This window comes from Aphis gossypii, chromosome 1 (assembly GCF_020184175.1).
Source record: "Aphis gossypii isolate Hap1 chromosome 1, ASM2018417v2, whole genome shotgun sequence".
In the NCBI taxonomy this organism is placed as follows: domain Eukaryota; kingdom Metazoa; phylum Arthropoda; class Insecta; order Hemiptera; family Aphididae; genus Aphis; species Aphis gossypii.
The window spans coordinates 27,460,774-27,484,762 of NC_065530.1; the positions used below are offsets into that span (position 1 = coordinate 27,460,774).

The 23,989-nt window shown below is 28.2% G+C and overlaps 1 long non-coding RNA gene across 6 annotated transcripts in view; it reads left to right on the plus strand.

Annotated features, from left to right (window-relative positions):
- Positions 1-15,782: 15,782 nt before the first annotated feature.
- LOC114130330 (uncharacterized) overlaps positions 15,783-23,989 on the plus strand; it is a 50,194-nt gene continuing 41,987 nt past the window's right edge. For 2 of the 6 annotated variants that reach the window (XR_007603072.1, XR_007603079.1), the window contains exon 1: positions 15,790-15,880. This is a non-coding gene — a long non-coding RNA (uncharacterized LOC114130330). Of the gene's footprint in view, positions 15,881-23,989 lie in introns of all 6 variants that reach the window. The other 4 variants (XR_007603077.1, XR_007603074.1, XR_007603078.1 and 1 more) reach the window with 4 other exon arrangements.

A 23,989-nucleotide genomic window follows, 5' to 3' on the forward strand; every position in this document is an offset into this window, starting at 1 on the left:
AAAAAAAAATAAAAAAAAAGTGTATAATATCACCTTCAGTTTCCACTATTCTTGTGGGCTACGAGTTATCAAGTTTAGGTTAAATATATTAGTATAAAATAATATGCCACGTGTCGGAAGTTGCACATGCTACTAGTGACCATGACACTATTATTGTTACTTATGATTACTATTTATTTATTTATTGTATTATTATTATTATTAGTTTATTAATATCGCTATTTTAAATTAATATTCACGTAGTCCTCCGCTAGGAGGCTGCTTCTCTCTGTCTTTTTAAATGTCGTTATTTATTTTTATCACTTAAGGTTATTGTTCAGCAGCTACAATATATGTCATAAATCATAATATGGAATTTTGAGAAAAAAATGTATTTAGAATTTGACTTGGAAATCATAATTAGTTTATATAAATGTATTATAATATTGTACAAGTCACACACACTCACGCATTAAACATTCATATGTAATCATGTATTGCTTTGATAATTTTAACGTTGGACGTATTTGGATTTGCACGACCTCATTAGTCATCAGACAATTTTAAATCGGTTCGCGGAATCGGTCGTCTGGGTCCCAATAACACTGTTTGTACTTAAAGTTTATTTTAGGTATTGCGTTCATTCAACACGAGTACGTTATTGTGTAAAGTTAGTGAGATACTATTTTACATTTACTCTGTTTGGCATTCAGACATTGTAACAAGACAAATTATAAGACGTCTAAAGTTTCTTAATGGTAAGACATTTAAAAAAATTAATTTTTAGTATTAGCGATTGGATGACAATTATTAATAATGTTGTATTTAATATTTATATTTTCCAAGTTGATTATATTCTTATGATATACTAAATAGTATAGTCAGATATGAAGAATTAAGTATACGATTATATTAGATAGGTAATCTTATTTTATTGATTTCCTAAATCGTTACTATTATTATAGGAAAATTCTCAAACAAATATAGCAAACTTGAAAAATTTTACTCCATTTTTTATCTATATCAAAAAACTAATGTCAACCTGTCCAACAATATGTACCGAAATTGATAAAAATAATTATCTGATGAATGAATACCTAGTAAATAGTGAGTCTTCACTGGTATATAAGTTTAAATTCTCTAACCCCCCCCCCCCCACCATCATAAGTTCCTTTATACGCGCCAGTGCAATATATCGACTATCTTATTACAATTTACATTTAACAGTTTAATTTCAGAATTTTTAATTTTAATTTTTTAATGTTCAATTAATTTATTACTATTCATTACGTTTTATTGTTATGCTTTACATTATGTGTTGTGTCTATTGGGTTGATAAAATTGTTATTGTTATTGCTAATTCTTTGATTTTAAAACTAATATAGACATATTATAATAATATAATATATAGACGATAGGTATATCATTCAAACTAAGTAGCAGGTACTGTGTAATTATTTAAATACTAAATATTGCAATATGACATACCTATTTTTGTTATAGGTAAGGTACTCACCTTATTCATGAGAAATAAATAAATTAATTTTACAAGTAATTTACTGCCATCTGTCGGAGAACCTTACGGTGAACTACTAAAAAAGGGGAGAAAATTGTTTTGAAATAAAAATGCTACGCGTTGAATACAGAAACTACGGAACACTACATTCGTGTCGACAACTAAAAACAGAAACATTTTTTTTTTAAGTTCTTTAACATTGGGTAAGCAAAAATATTTATCGAAATGCCGTAAAAGTAATTATTATAATATCTATAATAATATTTTAGTAATGTAAAATAAGTAAATACTATTCTTACTTTTTTTCTTAATAAAACTAAGATCATTATAAACAATATAAACAGAAACATTTGAACAAAAGTGTTTATAATAATAAATTAAGATTGTTGATCTAATATTATTCTAGATAATTGGATATATTTATTAATTTATTAATTAAATACAATTCAATAATTTAATTTTAATATTTTCATGCATTTTAAATATAATTTTGATTAAAATAATGTTTTTCATTTATTTAGTGAATTTATAAAAATGAGTTTTAATCTAATACCTACAAGATGTTTTCAAGTATTAGTATTTAACTTGAAGATAATTCTTAATCTAGTTTGCTTAAAAATGAACTAATACATTTGAGATACATATAATTTAGCGTGTATGTGTGTAATAAACGAGAGTAAAAAAGTAAAAATTAAATTTTCATACGTTAAAAGATAATATTATGCTCATTGAATTTTGTACGAGTTAGTAAACTGTGATTAAATGTCAGCGGTTGTTGTGTGTCTTTATTTTATTGATAGTCTTTAGTGTTTAATCTGTCCGATAGTATTTCTGTGAACATCAATGAACACTTAGTCTATAGAACATTTAAGCGGTGAAACGTAAACGTTAACGTATATATAATATACAATTATATAATGCGTACATGTATGAATTACCTATAAATAATAAATAGGTAGCCAAATCTGGTCATTTAGCTAAAAATATTTAAGGATAAATAAAATTATCCGAAATTTAAGTCGAAATGGGAAATAATTCAATTACTAGAATATAAGTAGATAGAAATATATTTTTAAATTAAAAATTAAATTAAATATTAATTTATAAAATTGCGAGCGAGCATTGAAAATAAATGTATAGAAAATAAAAAGATATACAAAGATTTTGTTAGGTGATTTTGTTCATGTATTTATATTATATAGTATTATAGTAATATTTTGTATTCTCTCCAACTGAAATCTCTCACCAATTCGGCCATGAGTTGAGCTTTTAATTTTTGTAGAAAATTCTAATAATAAAAAAATAACAATAACAATAATATAATATTATTATCAAAGTTCACAAAGTAATAATCGTCATAATATTATATCGTATCTATAAGTAACTTATCGTTTTACATAACCGAAAAGCTCGAGTGACTATAATATCGATTTTATCTGATTAGTGCCTATAAGTTATTAGATTTTCTTATATTGTATAACCACCACGTGGTTAGAACTTTGGAAGTATATTTTGTGAATTATTATATTATTACTATTAAAATTAAAGGAAGTTATTTTACTATTATTCATACAGTGTATTTAGCGGACTAGGTTAAATTAATTTTACGAGCTAATTTTATTAAAAAATTAAGTGTTTTTAAATTTGGATATTTTCTAAATATTATTTTATTTATAAGGTACAAGAAATACTCGTAATACAAATTCATCAGTCGAATAAACAAATTATATTAAATGTTAACAAATTTAAAAATTATAATTTAGTATCAACAATTGTATAGTCAAGATGTTTAAGTTTATTTCAGTAATTAAAGTTAAACTTGAATTCAATGATAAATCATTTAAATAAAATTCAAATAAATGAAGACAGTGTAATATTATTTGCTATTTTTAAGGAAGTACCGATATAAATTAAACCATTTTAGAATTATATAACAAAATAACTAAATTGATTATGTCGATAACTAGTATTGCACAATTATGACTGGTTTTCTGATTTTTTTTTTTCGTAAGGTGTTACCTATAGTAACTAAAGTATATATCTAATTAGAATTTTTTATTATTTTTTTTTATCGAGGTGGGTTTCAGTTCCAAAGCCGAGAAGGGAAAGCTATAACTGATAAGTGAAAAGTAATATTATACATTTTTTTTACTAGAAACGTTTTGCAGATATTAAATTAATTAATCGATCAAAATCATTTAATATGTTTGTTTTTTTTTATTCACATATATACTTATTTCGTTTTTGTATTGAAAACTACATTATCAATTACTACGTTATCAGTATAATAAGTATAATACTATAATATGATGATAATAATTAAAAAAGTAATTTTTTAATATATTATAAATATGTAAATAATAATATTTTAAGAAACTACATATTTATTTTGGTATATTTAGTGGAATTTCAAATGTTGATGTTTTAAAATCTTTGTGAAATATTACTTCGTTACATATAACATTTAAATAACTAGTGATTTTCAGGGAGCAATAAATATTATATGATTATTAAATTAATGACCTTTTTATGTTTTTTTTTTTTTTTGTATTTATCTTTTGAGTTTTTTTATATATTCATATTTATCGTTGTTTATGAATATATATATCTACACAACTAACACGTAATAATCTATAGAAATGCTTTTAGACTATACAGATAATTATGCTAAATTGAATATTTAACAATAATATAACGCTATAATAGAGGTTTCTTTAGTATTTTATATCGTTTGTTCAATATATTTTTAAATGATGAATATAGAATTTGTAAACATGTAACTGAAATGTTATACAATTTCTAATTGCTTTCTTGTATAACAATTAAGAAACCTAACTAGGTAATAAATTGACATAATTTATAATTTGGTATATTATTGTTTAATAAATAGAATAATTTGAAGGAAAATATTAAAGCTTTCTGCTTAAGGGTAATTTTTACTCTCAGCAGTTACACAATTAGCATACCTACTTACAAAAAATGTATGCAGGAGTATCATTTCAGTTGTATAATAAGGTTACAAATATACTTTTAGATGGACTAAATTTTTACATTACCTGGACACAAAAATGACAACAAAAAATTAGGGTAGCATTTCGATTTTACACTGGATACAAAATAAATATTCTTTTATCATTCCATGCACTAGGTTATAGATTAAAATAATAAAATAATTCAAATATATAATTAAAAATTACCCATTTCAATACTTATTAAGTATTAAATTATTAATTTATACGATATATTCCCTATTTATTTTATTACACGAATTACTCTAACTTTGGATGTATAACTACCGCCAGAATAAAATTAAGATTGCGCCCAATGGTACACAGCTAAAGTTGCAATCAATGCATAACACTTACTTTACCCTAAATGGAACCCCTCTAGATGTTATGTATAGTATTCATGTCATAAAATATTTCATATTAATTGTGTTAAATATATTAATAATAAATATATTTTAGTATCTGCGGCACTGAAGGTGCATCATAAATTTATAATAAAACAATATAACAACAATAATATTGATAACAATGGACATTATGATATTAGGAAGTAAAAATATTTTATTTTATAGAAAATAAATCAACAACAACTTTAATAAAATATAAATGAGAATTTATTTAAACTAATACATACCAAAAATGTATACTTTGAAAATTTCAAAAAGGGTTACGTTGTGTCCGTTTACTGTGTAAAACCAGTTCTCTCGTCGGTGTTTGGTGGTGTGCGTATTGTATTATCTCTGTATATTATAATATATAATCGATTCCGAGCACGTGGATATATTTGATGCCGAACTCGACAAACCTGTATTAACAAAAAGGGGATTTATTGATAGGGTAAGGTACAATTGAATAAGTATGTGTACCATCTGCATAATTCCATAGTGGATAAATGATTACAATATAAGGGTTGTATTATAATTGAAAATACTTCGATAATACAAAATAAATCGATAGCACCTACGTGTTTTGTTATTTATTGAATATTTTTTTCTCTAAATTAAACATCTGCAACTAATAACTATTATTATTATACAATGGGGAAAATATAATATAGGTAGGTATACGAGAAATCTACGGATTCGATTCGAAATAGTACAAACATTGAAGAAACTAATCTAAACTAACTATGCCGTGTATAAAATTTGACTAATTCGTTCAATATGTACTTTTCGCCTATTACAGTGAAGCTATATCGGAATTGTGCTAAAGCGTGCTAAGAAAATACGCATGTTAACAAATACACAAATACAAATACAGTGAACGCTTTAAAATTGAAACACTCATTTATGATGTATGTGAACATTCACATTGCTGCCTTTGTACACAATATGTGCTGTATATACCTTGTCGTCTATCTCGAGTAATATTGAAATCGTACCCTATACCTATTGATAAGTGGAAGTGCCTTTCGTCGTCCGAATAACAACATATCAATAAATGTTATATATAGCTACCCTATGAGTTGTTACGATGGGAATATAATTTTTTACGACATTTTCATCTCGGCGTGTTTTCATTTGAAAATATATTCAAATAATGATTGAATTCGTATACAATTTAGAATTGCTCATTTGAGTTACCATTTTAAGTTGCGGGACGCACATTAAAAAATATGTAAAATTTACCATGTTATGCATCTTACACAACTCCGTATGTATTTATACTTGGAGATTTTTTTTAACTGAAAGTGATCTTAAAACTCACTGTATCGAAAATTATAAAAATAGTTGAAAATATATTTTTTTTTTTTTTAATAATTATAATTTGAAATCATTGCAAAATAATTGTTTAGAAAAAAAAACATTATTTTTTAAATTATTTACTTTTTTAATTGACAATATACATTTTTAATTTTATATTTCAAACTGAAATCTGCGAAGTTCCATTTACGAAAACATATTTCAAAAGAGTAAATCATTAGTTATAAAGTATGTACTTCAAGTTTTGATGAATTAATTTTTTGTAACTCGTCAGAAACTAATTGCGTGGACTATGCCGCTGTCTCCACCAGGGCCACTCGTGGGGTCACGAATACACCTTACTACAATATATTATATATATATATACCAAACATGGTAATTAATTGCTTGAGTACTGGTGAGAGAAGTTTACGAACGCGCAACGGCGACGATGACGGCGATAGTCGTCCCATAAGGGAGCTATTTGTCATAGCGATGTGATTTTGAAATTCTAGAAGCTCTGATTTCACATAATATCTCCAAAGCACCTCCCAATCATCCAGTCATATTAATATACACACAAATACAATACACATATATATACAAGCAAGGGCGTCCGTAGGAATTTGAAAAAGGGGCGGGGAATATATTTTAGTTTTTAAATTTTTGTTTCATTATTTGATTACCTAGTGTTAAAGTATTATATTTTAAACTAATATATCTATGAAATCTAGGAGTATTAATTATTTTCAATAAGAAAGTAAAAATTTGGTTTGCACTGTACTTGGCTCCTCCACTGTAGGTATTATGCCATAAACAACGTTTATAATTCATAATCGAGTGTGATAAAAATCATTTGATAAAAAATGTTTTTTGTTTTTAATTTAAAAATATTTATTTTGTGATATTTTATATTACATGATGATTATGATAATTGACCTAGAAAAAACCAAGACAGGCAATAGCTCCTACCTGCAACCCCCCTACGGACGTTCTTGCACAAAATGCTTAAAGTGGCACAAAAAAGCAAAAGATGATTTGATTCTTTTTTTTTTTGTGCGTTCGTTTAGGACGTCTCGTCTCAATTGTTATTGAACTCTATTTGTGCGTCTGTTATATAAATGTTTATTGTGGAGGAATGCGTGATTCTGAACGCGAGTTGAAAAGCTCAATTGCCAATTATTTTTTTTATTTTTATCTAACTAAATATAATATATACATATATGTAAATATTGCAAAATATAAAATTGTACATTTTTGATATTAAATAATTACTTTCAACGCAGGATAAATTATTTTGATTAAACTTGAAAACCTCAGCATACCGTTTGAGAATTTATTAAAAGAGTATCTTTTAAGCGCAGGATAGCAGAGGTAGAAGTCCCCTTGCGCCTCCCCCCACTTAAACCCGCGTACGTGTGTAACACGGTACAGACTACCACCAGGTTGGACACCAGTACATCTACTGGTTATATCATGGAAACCTAAATAGATAACGTTGTTTTGCTCCCCAGGAGGAACTACCTACTACGCCGGAAATTAGTAAATGGTATATTATACTTCAGCAGCAAAACTTTACATCGCCCAGCCATCTATAAGCACTAAAAGACGACCAGTCTCTTATTCGTAATCATATTACACAATCGCATGACAATATTTCAAAAGACGGGTGTGTCATTGTGGTGAAAACAAATCTAAGAATATTATATTATATTGTCGTAATTAGTATACATATATTAAAACTTTTTATGGTGTTTCCCTATGATAAAGCATAACAATATAATAACAAATATCTACTGTCAAAATCATAAAATATAATATTATAGATGTGTTTAATATACATTTATATAATATATATTTCTAATTAATGAATTATTATTCAGTAAAAAAAATTGTTTGAAAATAATATATTTTAGACAACACAAAGATGTTTTTGTTCTAAATCAGTATACGCATATAGAGATTATAGGAGAAAATAAAAATAAAAATATAAACCATGACAACGTCTAAAAATAATTTATTCAATTTAATTTAACAGTCTCGACGCTAAAATATAAATAAATTAATACGCTAATATTTTTAAGTTTCGATTAAAATGATATTTCCATCACAATTTATAAACATATTTTGACAGTTGCTTAATTACGTTAAAATATATGCAAATACTATGTTGAATATATTTTGGTGAATTTTATACTATATAAATAAATTAGTTTCATTGAATTTTTAGAGAACTAGTTGGACGTTTGGTAAAAGAAAATCCACTCCAAACAAAAAAAAAACTATTATGCTTCAGGATAATAATTATCTTTATTAAAAAATAAGCGTTTTACCGTGTAAATCCCTGTGCTAAGTGACAGTGTCAACAGACTGGAAAAAAGGTCGCCATAAAGTTTTTTTTTTACCAGTTTTCCCCTTCGTCACTCCACGTAACGGATAGGGTTCTGAGCACGTGCCAGTGGTTTTTTTTTTATTTGCTTGTTTACCCTTTTTATCTGAGTCTGATATTTTTACAAGTTAATTTTTTCCGACCATTTACCTACACAAATATGCACTTGGGTTGTTTTTTTTTTATTCATTTTTATACGTGTACACGTATACGTATATCATAACTCTTTCTGGTGAAAATTAAATTTGTCAACAACCACAAAAGGTTTATTTGTTCCATATGCAAAAAAAAAAAACAATTTAATACGGTTAATAGGATTTAATTTTATGATTTTTTTTTTTAACTTTATTGTTTTTTTATTATTTTATCTTTATAATTGAGATATAAGTATACCTAGTAGGAAATAAGCATTTAAATAAATAATATTATATTCACATATTTTAGTATATAATATATAATAAATTTATACACTAACACATTGATTTAAATTTTGGTTTAATTACATTGTTTATGGTTTAGGGTGAAACATTTATGTGATAAAAAATGTAAATTTACAAAAACCTTTTTGTTATAATAATAATTGTTCCCATAATTTTTCAAACGTAATACAACCGTTATTTCTGTTTGAAATTTATTAGTGATGACTGATGAGTGACAAACACTGACAATTATAATGATGATTAGTAACATTATATTATGATTATTTGTAATACTACTTGGATTGTGAATAAATATTACATATTTTTCATTTAATTAAGTTAGTTATAGACAAATAAAATTGTCAGGGGTACAATAATTGTAATTATTATTTTTATTATAGTATGGTGACCAAGAAAATTATTTCTGTTAATATTTTTAATTTTAATTGTTTTATTCGTCGTGGAAAAAGGTGCAGATATTTTTAAAACTGTGTTAATATTAAAATAAAAATTTATATTTGTCACTTTAATTATTGGGATGTGGATTGTTAACTGTTTAGGCACATATAGGCTTTGAATTCGTTATTTTTGACATGGATGTAAATATTTTGATGTGTTAATTACAGTATATATGTTAAACACCGTTCGTCCTTAACAAATTTCACCTCTTGAAACTTAATATGTCTACTACCTATTCATAAATCATAATACATTACACAGTATATATTATAATGTTTAAATACCTAGACGTCTGCGTATAAAAATAAATGTATAACTCGTGTATTTTTATAGTACCATAATAATATAATAGCCTGTACAAAATGTTATTGTTAAAATATGTGTCGTTAAAAATATGAACATAAAAGTGTCCTGTGTAACCTTTTTTTTGTCATTTAAAGATAATTACAATCTGTAGTATTACAATAAGCCTAACCTTTTAAATATGGATTTGGCATATATTGATTTAAAATGTTAATAGTATTCGCTTTTGTACCGTACAAACGGATCTTGCATGCAGATGTTTTTTATAGTTATACATTTTTAACACTTTTTCTCTGTAGATAATTGAAAATCAGCACGTAAATATCGTACGACCAATACGCGTCATAGATTATGGGCGTGATATTAACAAAATATAATATTATTGTTTATGTTTTGTGATTATTTGTATGTATATTGTAAATAATATATATAATTATATATATATATTATATTCTATATCATATTCGATTACACGTGTGTTGTTAACGATGACTGACGTGCGTCGACCTAAATATATAATGTATTGCGCGTGATTGACAAGACGCATGCTTACGAAGACGTTAAATATCAAGAGTTAAGACGTAACTAAATACCAATTAACGTAATCTCGTGTGCCACTGTTGGGCCAGGAAAGATGCTGCGACCCGTCCCAAAAGTTATTATCAGTTTTCAATGGAGATTTGAGGATATTGCAGAGTGCAGGTGACAATGCATTTATATAATATATGTGCTTTGCATCCATTTAGCGCACTCACAAACAAACGTCGTTTGGGATTTCGGTTTCCCTAATGAGCATTGGCTGTCAACTTTAAAAGTATAAATACGTCCAACGACTTGCGTACGAACACGTTTCCAAATTAAAATATAATGATCGTGGTGTATAGCTTATAGCTAGCAGGTATACATAGTTATATATTATACCTACCTCACGTACAGATATTTTGTGTAATCGAATAACTATTCGTACGTGTGAAACTCTGGGGCAAGTACACTGCAAGTGTTGTTGACAAATTATAGAAATGTTCAAAGAAGATTCCACTTTACGGTGTAATTTGCTCATATATATATATAATACGACGAGAGATAGGTACGATCCGCACAGATGTCGTTGGTAACTATCGACAAGACGTCTATATACGTATATTATTATGGTTGATCAGTCGTCTCAAATGTATCATACCTTTTATTCATCTTGCTTGTACATTAGGCAATACATTGAAATCTTGTTAAAAAATTTAATTTAAATACTCAAAGTACATTTATTAAAATTAACGATTTACTAACAGTGGATATCACAATAGAATTTCAAATAAATAAATTAGTCGTTATATATTATAGTAAATATTAAAAAAAAAACATACCATCAATATTGATTTGTTTTATTATTATTTATTTTTTTTTTTTGTTGTTACAAACTGAGAATTTTAAATTTTTAAACTAAACTAAATGTTAATCAATATAATTAGGTTTTACATTTAAGTAAAGAAATATACTGATGGTTTAATGAAACACGGTAAAAATAAAAATTGAATAATATTTTTTAAATTTTGGTTGAAAAAATTAAATAGTTTTGCTTGGGCCGGATTAAAATGAAAAAATAGTGAGTTTATAAGTATAGTTAAGTTTATTGAATTAAAAAAAAAAAAAATCATTTCAAAATAGGTAATCTTCTAAATTTAAGGTTTATTTCAACATATTTTATACTTCCTAAAATATAAGTGTAATCGAAGCATATAATTAAAACATATAATATGTAATGCATACTTAATATACCTTACTTATATATTACCTTATACCTTTATGGTAATAATAAAATTAAAATTAACATAGATCTATGATAACATAAAAAAATATACCTAATTGTAGTACAATATTTGTGTACAGTAATCGTTATTAGTTTTAGTTTGTATTACCTACAATAAGAACATTTTTGAGATTCTAATTACCTTTTTAAATAACCAAAAGTGTTAACGTTTGCGTTATCATTTATATGATAACTGCTTGTTCGTTAATTATTATTGGCAAAGTCGAAGCAAAAAATTAACTTAATGTAGCCTTTTAATTAATTGCAGGGTGTTACTAAATTAAGGCATACACTAAAAATATTTAAATTTTTAATGTTATAAGTAGTGCTCGGATTTTGAAGTATAATATGCTTCTTTTTTATATATGAGATAGAATTCTAATTTTTATACATAAATTCGTTTCATGTCATACTGATTCCAAATAAACCAATTTATTTTTGCTCTTTTTATATTAATGATTGTTTTGCTTTTTTTTTAAAAATTATTCCAGCTGTAGATTTTTTTTTATGTTTATTATGCTATTGTAATAAAAACAAATAAATTAATAAGGAATGTAAAATGTAAAAACCCAGAATTCGGCCTAAATATTATCATTATATTGGGTTATTATTGTTTTCGTTATCGGCTGGATTATTAAATATATTAAACATATAGATTATTGGTCTACGTAATATAGCCCTCAGTATCTATATGGTCAGTACACATATAACATCGATATCGACCACTTCAGATTAATTATGAAGTTTGCATTGATCACTTCAGTATATGTAGAGAGTTCCTATTATATCTATAAAAATATTCTGTCGGACAATAGTTAATTTCACTACTACAAATCTACGGAAATACATGGTAAATTATTATTTTTTTAATTTAAATTAACTTTTCAAATTTTTATAACTGATTCATGTTAATTATAGGTCGTGTTTAAAAAAAAAAAAAAAAAAAAATATATATTTCTTGTTTGCTTTTTAAAACAATTTATGTGCTTTTTTAGTTGTTTATAATGCTTTAAAATCTGAGCCCTAGTTATAAGTTAAAACTTATAAATAACAAAAACAGTTATTACAATATTTTTTTAATAAGAATAAACTAATTATATATAACTAATAATAATCATTTTTACAATAAATTGTTAAATAATAAGTTTCAACATAGTACATAGATGCATTTTACTAATTTTTTTTGAAATCAAAATATTTTAAAAGTGGATTGGTATAAGAGTTTTTAAAATAACAATATCAAATTTAAGTTAATAAATAGTAATCAATGTATAAATAAGTTAAAAATATATTTTATAAAAAATTGTATAAGTTTTGGCTTCACTTTTTTTAAAAATTAAATATTTAATTTTGCTTAGTATAATTAAGTTTTTAAAAAAAATATATTTATGCGTTTACATAAAGTTATTTAAAGCAAAATATTTTTATTTAGATCGTTATTTTAGAGTTTGATGAGAGTGATAAATATTATATTGTATTACATTACAATGATGTGTTTTTTTTTATGGAAAATTGCATTTAGTTTGTACATTAAAAAGGGCAAAATTAAATATTTGCAGTTTTTTTTTTATAATCGAAATTAAGGTTATAAAACAAACATAAAATTAAGAAAAACAGGATTTTTATACTACTTTTTAACCAAATTTTGATTAAAGTGATTTCTTGATTTTGTTTTAATTAAAAAACGAATAACCACAAAAACTTGGAATTCGCGTTAAGTACTTACATTATTATTTACTATACATGGTATAATTTTCAAAATATATCGATTTTTTTTTATAAGTATCAATAAAAGAAATATAAATGATACAAATATAATTTAATTTGTAGTAAAAAATACATCAAACATTTTCTGTTTATACCTAAATTAATTTTTTATGAGTATTTGATGTTGAAATTTGAAATATGTACAACATTTTTGTTTTTTTCTAGATTTGTTTTGTAATTTAAAATAACTATAGATATTTGAAATGTTCACAAAATTTTTTTATTTTATGATTTTGTTTTTAATTTTTTTATTTATTTTGAGCTACTTATAGGCATAACAAAGTTTGCAATTTTTTTTTTTTTGTAATAAAAATCCATACAACATTTTTCACTGGATCAAAATTTTTGAAAATATAAAACAATATTTCTCAAAAGTTTATTGTACGTCATCTGTATAGAAATATATAGTCACATTTTTTTATGCATTTTAATTTTTAAGTTAGAGTTTTGATGAAATTCATCACTAAATTATTTATTTATTTAAACGTTAAATAACTATTTTAATTATTTTATTAAAATTTAAAAACATTATTCGTGGAAGCTTAAAACTTTCATGTAAATTATATTATTATAAATTTAACTATATGTATATGCTATGACATTTTTGATGTATATTAATAAAATATTTACCTATTTACAGTATGAATCTATTTTTACTGTTTTATGATATTTACAGAGAGATAAAATTAAATTTAGAGGTATATACATTTTTATAATAATATGGTATAAATTTTCATTAATACTATGCATTATCCAAGAAAAATAACCGTAATAATAAAATAAAATAAATGGCTGTAATAACTATTTTAAAAAAAGCATATCACGAAATATACTGAGGTAGTAATATTATAGGTTACCAAACCGTTTCCTCGCTTTAGAATCATTTTTCGTATATAATGACTAATCAGATATTAAATTCTAATTTCAAATTTAACACACTTATATAATAATTACCGACTCTAAGCCTAATATATTGTAGAATGGTACCTACTTTTCTGGCTTTTTAATATTATATAATTTTATTTTTTAATATTTTTAGTAAATATTATTTTAAAATATTTTATAAAACAATTTATACTTGATTTTTTTCATCGATTTAGAATTACGAGTATTTAATGTTACTATAAACTGTACGCTTAATATTCTTATATACACTAAAAATAACTTATTTGAAAACTTATAAATTGAGATAGAACGTGAGTTTGTCAGTAATCCTTTATTGTATTTTAACTAAATTAATAAATAAATTAATAATTTTTGGTATTTAGGTAGGCGCTTACATATAGTTTGAGACGAAGAATATTTTAATATTGTAAAATGTCAATCATATATTATATAATATGAATTCAAGTTTTGGGGAGTAAAAGCATATTAGACATATTATTTTGAAATATTTCTACCAATACTAATATGATTTTGTTTGTAAAGTCATTAATTTATGAAATAGATTACACATTTACGATGTAACGGTTAAATAAATAATTAATAAAATTATTATTTTACAAGGTTCAACTAATGAATGTTTTAGTAACGAAAAAAGTACCTAACATAATATATTTTACAATTATATTATAGAGTATTGAAATTAAACATTACACGTTTTTAAAATATTTATATTATAATATATTATGTAAGGTACCTAGGTATCTACGAGTAACTACATTATGATAATCAGTATTTAAACTAAAATATTAGGTTACAATATTGTAAACTTGATTTATTATGGTTTTATTGGATTGAGAATATTAAACAGTTTCTTTAGGTTTAATTTTCATCTTTGGGATAAACTATGCAATTGTATATTTCGTAAAACTAAAAATGTTTAAATAATTTTAATGTTAATTAATTTTATTTAGATATGCGATACAAACATCTATGCACAATTATTATATTATATAATTATTAGTACAGTTTTTCTTTACATTTCGATGCAACAAAATGTTACCTATATATAGGTACTAACTGTTATATTGGCAATCGTCGATAATGAGCTGAAAAGACACGGTAGATAGGCGTATCCAAAGACCGTGGGGTATCCTATGCGAATTTGCCTTTGGGCTTTCGTCGATCCGACGACGAAGCATGTATTATTTTTTGTATTATTACTTTGTGCGTGTACGTATATTTCTCTAAATTTTGTCCACAAAGGTTCTTCCCTCGGGGTTCGAAGACCGCGGACGGTCAAAAATAGGGGACCAGATGTCCAGCCGCGGAACGAGTAATTCCGGTCCCACAGTGGAAACCGCGAGTACAATACAATATAAAACGTGTTACAATCGATAAAACTAGTTCGATAGCCTTTCGATGTCCCGGGTACGACATGCCATAAAATATAAAAAACAAAATAATAATAATAATAATATAAAACTGGATTGACAGGAACGACCGGTATCGGCCCTTCGGCAAAACCCGATCGAACCCCTTTTTTTTTCTCGGATGTATAATATTATTATCGCATATCGGTTTTAGCCGTTCATTCGGATTTCTAACATCGCAGTACGACCGCCGATTCGGCCTTAGTCACGTCACGATCTGGGAACGCGCGTCAAAAAACGTAAGTATCAAATATATATATATATTTTTTGAGAGTTTTTACGTGTATTATACGCTTATGGGTTTCGGATTTCCGCGACGGGGTGTTTTTTGTTTGTTCTCTTGTCGGATATCGGTTGTTTTACCGTCTTGTCGTACCTGCATTGAACGTGTAAATGCGAGTTTTCATTTAGGTATAGAATAATTTTGTTTTTTTTCTTCGTTGTATATAATTATTACGTATTATCGATGTACCTATGACGATATATAATTGATGGAAAAACGAGTGACAATAATATTCTCGTCTTCCAAGGGTCTGTTTAATAAAACTCGTCATAAATCTTTAGCGAGGACGACGTTAAAAACAATTTATCAGAATAATAATAATAATAATATTATTATTATTATTATACACGTCTCGTCGCCGCCATGGCCGCCGTTTTGACGTCGTCGCCTGCGCCACGGCCGTCGTCGTCGTCTTTCCGGCGGCAGCGCGCGAGCTCCAGCGTAATATAATAAATCGGCTCGGAAACTTTATTATTACGCGACGGGTCCTGCTCTTTATACATTATTTCGCCTTCTTCGTCAACACCGCCGTCGTTTTATCACCAGCAGAGCCGTAACGACTCGCGGAATTATTTCACCCGCTCGTTCGTCTTTTGCCCCGCGAGCGTTATATGCATATACATATATATAAATATAATGTGTGTGTGTGTGTACTTGTGCGCGAATAATGCTTCCTTTCAACGTGTGTATATAATATACGTGTATACATCTACGAGCACAAAAATACGCACACGCGTATTATAATATATAAGAGAAATAGAGAGAGACAGAGAAAGAGTAATGGTACACACGCACACGCGAGAGCGTATATAATGTATATAATATGTGTATATATATATATGTGAGTGCGTGGCTGAGAGAGAGAGAGAGAGGATTGCACGTCAAAACTAAAGTTCGCCCTCTTTTCCCGGGGTTCAGCCATTGTGCCTGCCTGCCGCTGCTATCTAACCCCCGGTCGTCGTCGTCGTCGTCGTCCACCACCGCCTCCGCCGCCGCCTGTCCGAAAAACCCTTCGACTTGCAGCAAGCGGGCTTCATTATTCATACAAAAGTTTTCTCGTCAACATTTTCCTTTGCTCTGCTGCCGCCGCCGCTCTCCCGACCTTCCATTTTTGCCTCCTTTTGCCGCCCCGGCTCCGAGGACGTTCTCTGTCGCACACCGCCACGCGCGTCTCGTCTCGTCTCGTCTCCTCGCGGACTCCCCCCCCCCCTCTCCACTCAAACCGTGCCCTCTTACAGACATCGCATAAATTATCTATCCAGACCACCGCCACACCTACCCGCCAGCGAGATCCCTTCGTTTCCTTTCCTTGCCGCCGCCGCCACTGCCGCCTCCGACGTCGTTTCATATGTACATATAGTTTTTCCCTTCGACTTTAAACAGACTTCTACTACACGCTTTGTCCATTTACGAGAATCCCCACTAGTACTCTCAACCGAATTCCGTTACGTTTCTACAACACTACCTTCACATGGTTACTATACAGCCGACGCACGTCAAATTTTTCGCATTGTTAGATCGTCCCGAAGGGTGTCAATGTCAGAAAAACAATTGATTTTTGTTCCATTAGAAATGCATCCCGTCTACGTGCATATTATTAAATGCATAATTATTCATATTTCCATTGCGATAATACATATTAACATTGACTAATAACAATTAAATACATGGCACAAATCATCATCGCATAAAATATAAAACGGAAACAATTTTCCTCAATAGGTAGTTCAAATAATTTAAATCTCTATGTCTTATATGTTAAATTAGTTAAGATCCTGTGATGATTTTAGTTACATTCACTTGATGTTGTATCATTAATCATAATTCAACATTTTGTCAATGGGAGTAAAATTTACTTGTACATAATACAAATAAAAATGTTGTGATAACTCTCTAAAAATTCTATAGGATTTAGAATTAGAAATGCACCTTTTTTTTGGAAATTATTTTGGAAATTATTGCATATCTACATAATACTAATGTCAAGTTTTTAAAAATTACAATTATGTTTATATTAAACTACAAACAAATAACACTATGAACTTAAAAATGTGTTGACGTAATTTTTTTCAGCTCTTTTCTATAGAATTTTCTTAATAAATAATATTCTCAGTAAAACTAACTGATCAAACGTGAAACATTCAAGTAGAATCACTTTTGATAATATGGACTTGAGAATCTTCGGAATTCTCTTTCTATTTTTAAAAAAAACAATTATTGTCAAAATAAAAGAATAGTAGGTATCTGAAATATTTTGAATATTCACATTATTGATACAATTATTGAAAAATAATCAAATGTCAATTTATTGATTTATTAATAAGTCATGACTATAATATTATTATTTAAGATATTAATTGTGACTTGTGAGAAATGAGTATTTACGATTCACATAGATTTTTGATGTCCGCACTAATAAATTAATATCAAACATTTTGTAAGATCGCCATAAGTTCAAACGTACAAATCCCGAGAAAACTACTACTGCAAGTTGGTAATATACTTTTTAGTGTATTAATTATACAAATAATATAAAGATACTACTAAAATTATTATTAATATAAGTATTATATTCTAAAATTGATTCTTATTAGATGTTGATTAAAAAAGTATGCGGTGGATTATAGATGTACCACTTTACGCTTAAAAAACTATTGAATTTTTGGTTTCTCAATTTACAATCTTTTTAATGAGCTTAAAGACACCGTATACGTGTTTTTAAATACAAAAAAAAAGTTGTCATACAAAAAAGTTTTATACTAATTAATAAAAAAAGTTTACTCGTAAATGTATCTTATAGTTACACAATTCTTGGCAATTAAAAACTAACTAATAACATATACTCATACTAATGAATAATAAAATAAAACTTGTGAGAGCAGTTTTTGTATTACCCTTTGGGATTTTATGTAATAAATTTAAACTAGAATAAACTTTATTCGCTTTTTTAACTTTTTGTAATACAACTGGTTTTATTATTTTACTACTATTAACTTCGTTATTAAAATCATAAAAAAGATTCTAATATTTTATTATACATAGTATATTATAGATTATGTTAACGAATAAATTTAAGGATTTTTTTTTTTTATTATCAAAATATTACTTGATGATCTGGTTAATTTATTTTAATAATATGATCTAATATATTGTGTCAAATATACAGTTTATTCGTGACTTTTTATAAAGTTCAATAAATGTAGCTATTTTTCTATACAGTACCACCATCAATATAGCGTTATTACATTATTATTTACAAGTAATATTATTCCGTAAGTCTAAATATCTGACATCTAAGCTATATAGTACCATTTTTTTTCAGGAAATATAAAATTTGAAAAAATATACCTATAACTTTTAATTACAATTTAAGTTAATACCCTCGACATACTTTTATGGAAACCAATAAATTAAATAATTAGTTTTTAATTACAAAAAAAAAAAATGTTTTTTTTTTTTTTTGAATAAATTTGGCGATTAAATCAAAAATAATATAGTTTAAATAATGGCCTCCACTTACTGCAGTATATCAGTAATAAATTTTCGTTTTAATATTATGTCTACGATTCTTAGTATTTTATTATTGATATTTTATCAAGTTTGGCTTCGTAGAGGTGTTCAAATTATATTATTATGTAATACTCATGTATTATAATAATATTGTATTAACAATATCGTTTGAAAAAAAAATCGTCGCCGACTCTGTCGTTACACCTGCGTACATCCTAACCACCTAGCCCAACCCTTATAGGTACCTATTGTACAATGTTTAATGCGACGATAATCATAATGAATACGGTGCAGGTTCGTGGGCAGCAGATAGGAAGAAGCGGCGCGCATTCCTCTGACAGGTAAAACCTTTATAGATATATGTACGGCGATTCTTATTGTGGCGCTTACGACATGACGGTAATAATAATAGTAATAATACCCATAGGCAAAGAGCTCGGGAATATTGTTATCGTCGAATTCCTATACACACACACACACACACACACACACACACACACACACAGACACACGGTTTATGTATTATATATATATATATTATATTATTATGTACGCTCGGAAACGGCAGCGGCGGCAGCGTGGTCGAAGTATTTCATATTATACTTAATAGGATTTCTTGGCACGGTTTATAACCTTACGGCCGTAATTCATACGGGTCCCCCGCGACGAGACCGTTCCTCCCTTGTACTGTGCATATATATATATATATATATAATGTGCTTGTGTGTGTGTGTGTGTGGTAGTCGGGGCCGTGTCGCGTGCACGACGATGATACTGCACACCGATAACGGCAAAGATGCCTTTAAAATGTTTCTCGCGCGCAAAAAGGGTTAGAGCGGCGTGTCGGCGTGGAAGTATAATATATATATATATATAACGGCGGCGGGCGGCGAGTGCAACGGCGGCGGCGGCGGCGGCGGGGTTGCGCGTACCAAGAATGTATAGTTTGCCACCGCCCGCGCCACCCTTTTCGGCGGCCGCCAAAGAATCCGTGGCGCGCGCGAGGGGGCGGCGCAAAGAAAATAGGGGATTCTTTACCCCCGGGCCGCCGCCGCCACCGCTGTTGCCGCCATTATTCATTCGGCTTAGGGTGCGGCGAAGTGGTATATACGAGTTTAAAACTGCTGCCGGGTTTCAGTGTGTACGTATATATATATTATACTGCTCGCGAGAGTTCTCTTCCCGTCGCAGCCCCGTTTCGCGTCCCTTATCGTGCCCGACAACAAGACGCACACACGCACGGACCCACCCTCGTTTTCTCCTCCTCTCCCGTTTCTACTCTTATTCCGCTCTCTTTCGGGCCCGGGTAATTTTATCACATTATTATTATAATATATATACGCGAGCGTAGACGGCGACTGAGACGACGTTTGAACTCTTCTTCTCCCCATATAATATATACACGCATATATCGTTGTCGTCGTCTCTCGCTCTCCCGCACACTCTTTCTCTCTTTTTCATTCGACCGAAAGAAACTCGCTACGGCAGAGGGTTACACGTGCACGGCATACCGTATATATGTGTGATACGTACATGTGCAGCCTGGGAATTTAACGTCGTCCTTTAAAAGCCGTCCCACTCGTGTCCGGCGCTGTGCAAAAGACGATGACGTGTACCTACGACATATTATTATTATTATTATTATTATTATATTACTTCATGCAATATGTATATATATATATATATATAATATATATATATATATATTATATTGTATGGCTGCAGTCTTCGGGTAGGTTTATTATAATATACTGACGTACCTTTTTGGCGGGCAGACATGGAAAACGTAATTAATTTTCATTTGCTTTCAAGGTGGAGAGACCACAGCCACACTATTGTACACTGGTATGCTGCCGTATTGACTATAATAATTATTATACGCAACGAAAATAATTATTTTGTTGTTATTTAATGCTATGTAAAAATATCCGTCGAATGAAAATCGAATCGTTGTCGGTACATTTGAATATATCGAATTGTCTTGCTATTTTTACAATTATTTATTAGTTTCGAATTGCATCAAATTTACATTCTTGAATATTGTAAAGATTATAATTAAATATAAATAAATTATAAACTGTATAAATATATAATATATATAATGTTTTAAGGATTAATATGGATTTAAAAAGTCTGAAATTATGGATTTGCGGTCTAACCTAATTCATTATGAAGTATTAGTGAAATAATTGTTTAAATATTTTTTTTATATCGACATAAATACCTAGTTCTTAAACATTTGCAAATATAATATTCATATATGCTATGAATACACGTATTATTGTTGTGAGGTATAAATTATTTTACGTATTAAAAATTTATGATATAAATATATGTATAGTATGCACACATATATAGATATATATTTACGTATCATATCATTATTTATTTGATTTTAATTTGTTGCCAAGAAAATGTTATCTAACAAAATGGTTCATACCACGATAATCCATATAGGCATACTAAATATTGATACCTTCGTGAATTTAGTATGATTTTTTCATTTTATCATAGTGGCAATTGTACATTATTATCAGATCCATGTTTTTGGAATATTAAAAGATGTTCATAATTTTTTATTTTTTTAATGAATTTCTATATAATAATTTTTTTTATATATATAATAAGACATTCCTAGTCTCTGTAGAATATTTATCCACATATATTTATAGAAATGGTAATTGTTTGTGATTTGAACATGTTAATAATTATAATAATAATAATCAATAGTTATAAGTAGGTATTTAAGATTGGTTAGAAATTATAAATATAATATAATGTACTAGTGTAAAGATGAAAAATATAATTATTAATTAGTAGACATAATAATTTATAATAGCATACTACATAATAATTAATTACCTAATAAGATCATGTGGACGACTATGTTTTGACGTCTTCGAGGTAAATTAAAGTGTAGTACAGCTGGAAGTCAATACAAACGCATTTCATCCATATAATTATAATTTAATCACAATTTTTAGTAGCATAGTATTAAACTAGAAAATTAATCAATATACATTTATAAATAGTGTATTAATTTCAATGTTATAAATTAAATATGATGTACTGATGTTATGATATCATTCTGGTTTGGATAGATAGACGGTCGTCTCCTATTAACGATGGGTCAGTACCTTAATACCTAGTAAAAAGGATTAGTTTCAGAGTTGTTTTAGGTGTGTAAACGATTTTTGCATTGCCATTACTAATAATATTATTATGTGTATCTGGCATCATCTCGTTTATTTTCTGGTACAAATAAAGTTTTGTCTAATAAACAAAAAATAATGTTTTTGAGCGTTTTCTGAAAAGTCAAAAACATTTAATTACTTTTACTGCACGCGAAATATTGTGTCTTGTTTGTTGTTTATTTTTTCTTTTAACTCTCTTTTAGACGCATGTTGTAGGTACATGTACCTACTATACGTATAGCATACAAAGAGAAAATTGAGTCAGCGTCCCGTGGGATGAGTATATAGTGTACAGTGCGTGCTACAAAGCTATACGGAGATAACGTCTTACGATAGTCGAAAAGGGGTTGTCATTAGACTTGTTGTCCGTGTTTGGTGTAATTGCAGAGGACATTTTTCAGAAGAGGGGTCTCTGTATGGTCGGCAAGTGCGTGTTCGTGCTGTATACAATTATACATACGGCGTTTAAATTAATGCGCACTTTTGTCCCGGCTATATTTATACCCACCGAAAAAAGGGCGACGGAATACATTTTGCAAAAACACGGGCATAATGTTTTTCTAAAGTGTGCGTTGAATATATGATATTTTTGTATAAGTCACCCTTGACCACTGGCTCCGAGGGGCGCATGGTGCGGGACGACGGAGAAGGTTATGAAAAAGTGAATTCCCACGACCGGCAGTTGTGTAATTGGACGCGTTATAATATTATTTTATACATTATACACGCGTACGTTTTTCTCGAGAGCGCCGCTTCGGTTGGACAAGAGGTGGAAATTAAATATTAATTTTTCCACCGGCCATTGTTTTTTTTGGGAAAGGGATTTAAAATCCCTTTTTAACGGCAGTATCCACCGCGGCGAGTAACGAGGAACGGGGTTTTCGGTCACAATGAATATACATATATATATATATATGTATAAGTTTTATAATGCTTTCTCTGTTACCCTAAAAGTGTATGGATCCTCAGCCTTCGTATTTTACCTAGAGACAATATTATTCCCGATGGGTGGGTGTACAACACACTCCGCGTTAAGCAGTTCTACCAGCTCGTGCCTTTTTGTCCCTATAATGGAATTATTTTACAAAGTTTAAAATGTTGAAACTCAAAATGGTACGGTAGCTTAGGAACACAATAAGGGTCGTAGAAAATATATATTCGAGTATTTGCAGTCATTTGATATATTTTCACAACGCGACGTCGTGTTTTATGTCACGGCTGCGTCTAAATGATGTCGACTCGAGTTCTAACATTATACTATCAAATCTTCATAACGGTGGTCGAGTATTTTAAAACATAACTTCGATTGTCAAAGAACGCTCATTTGATTTCGTGAGATATGTAATGTGGAATAATACACC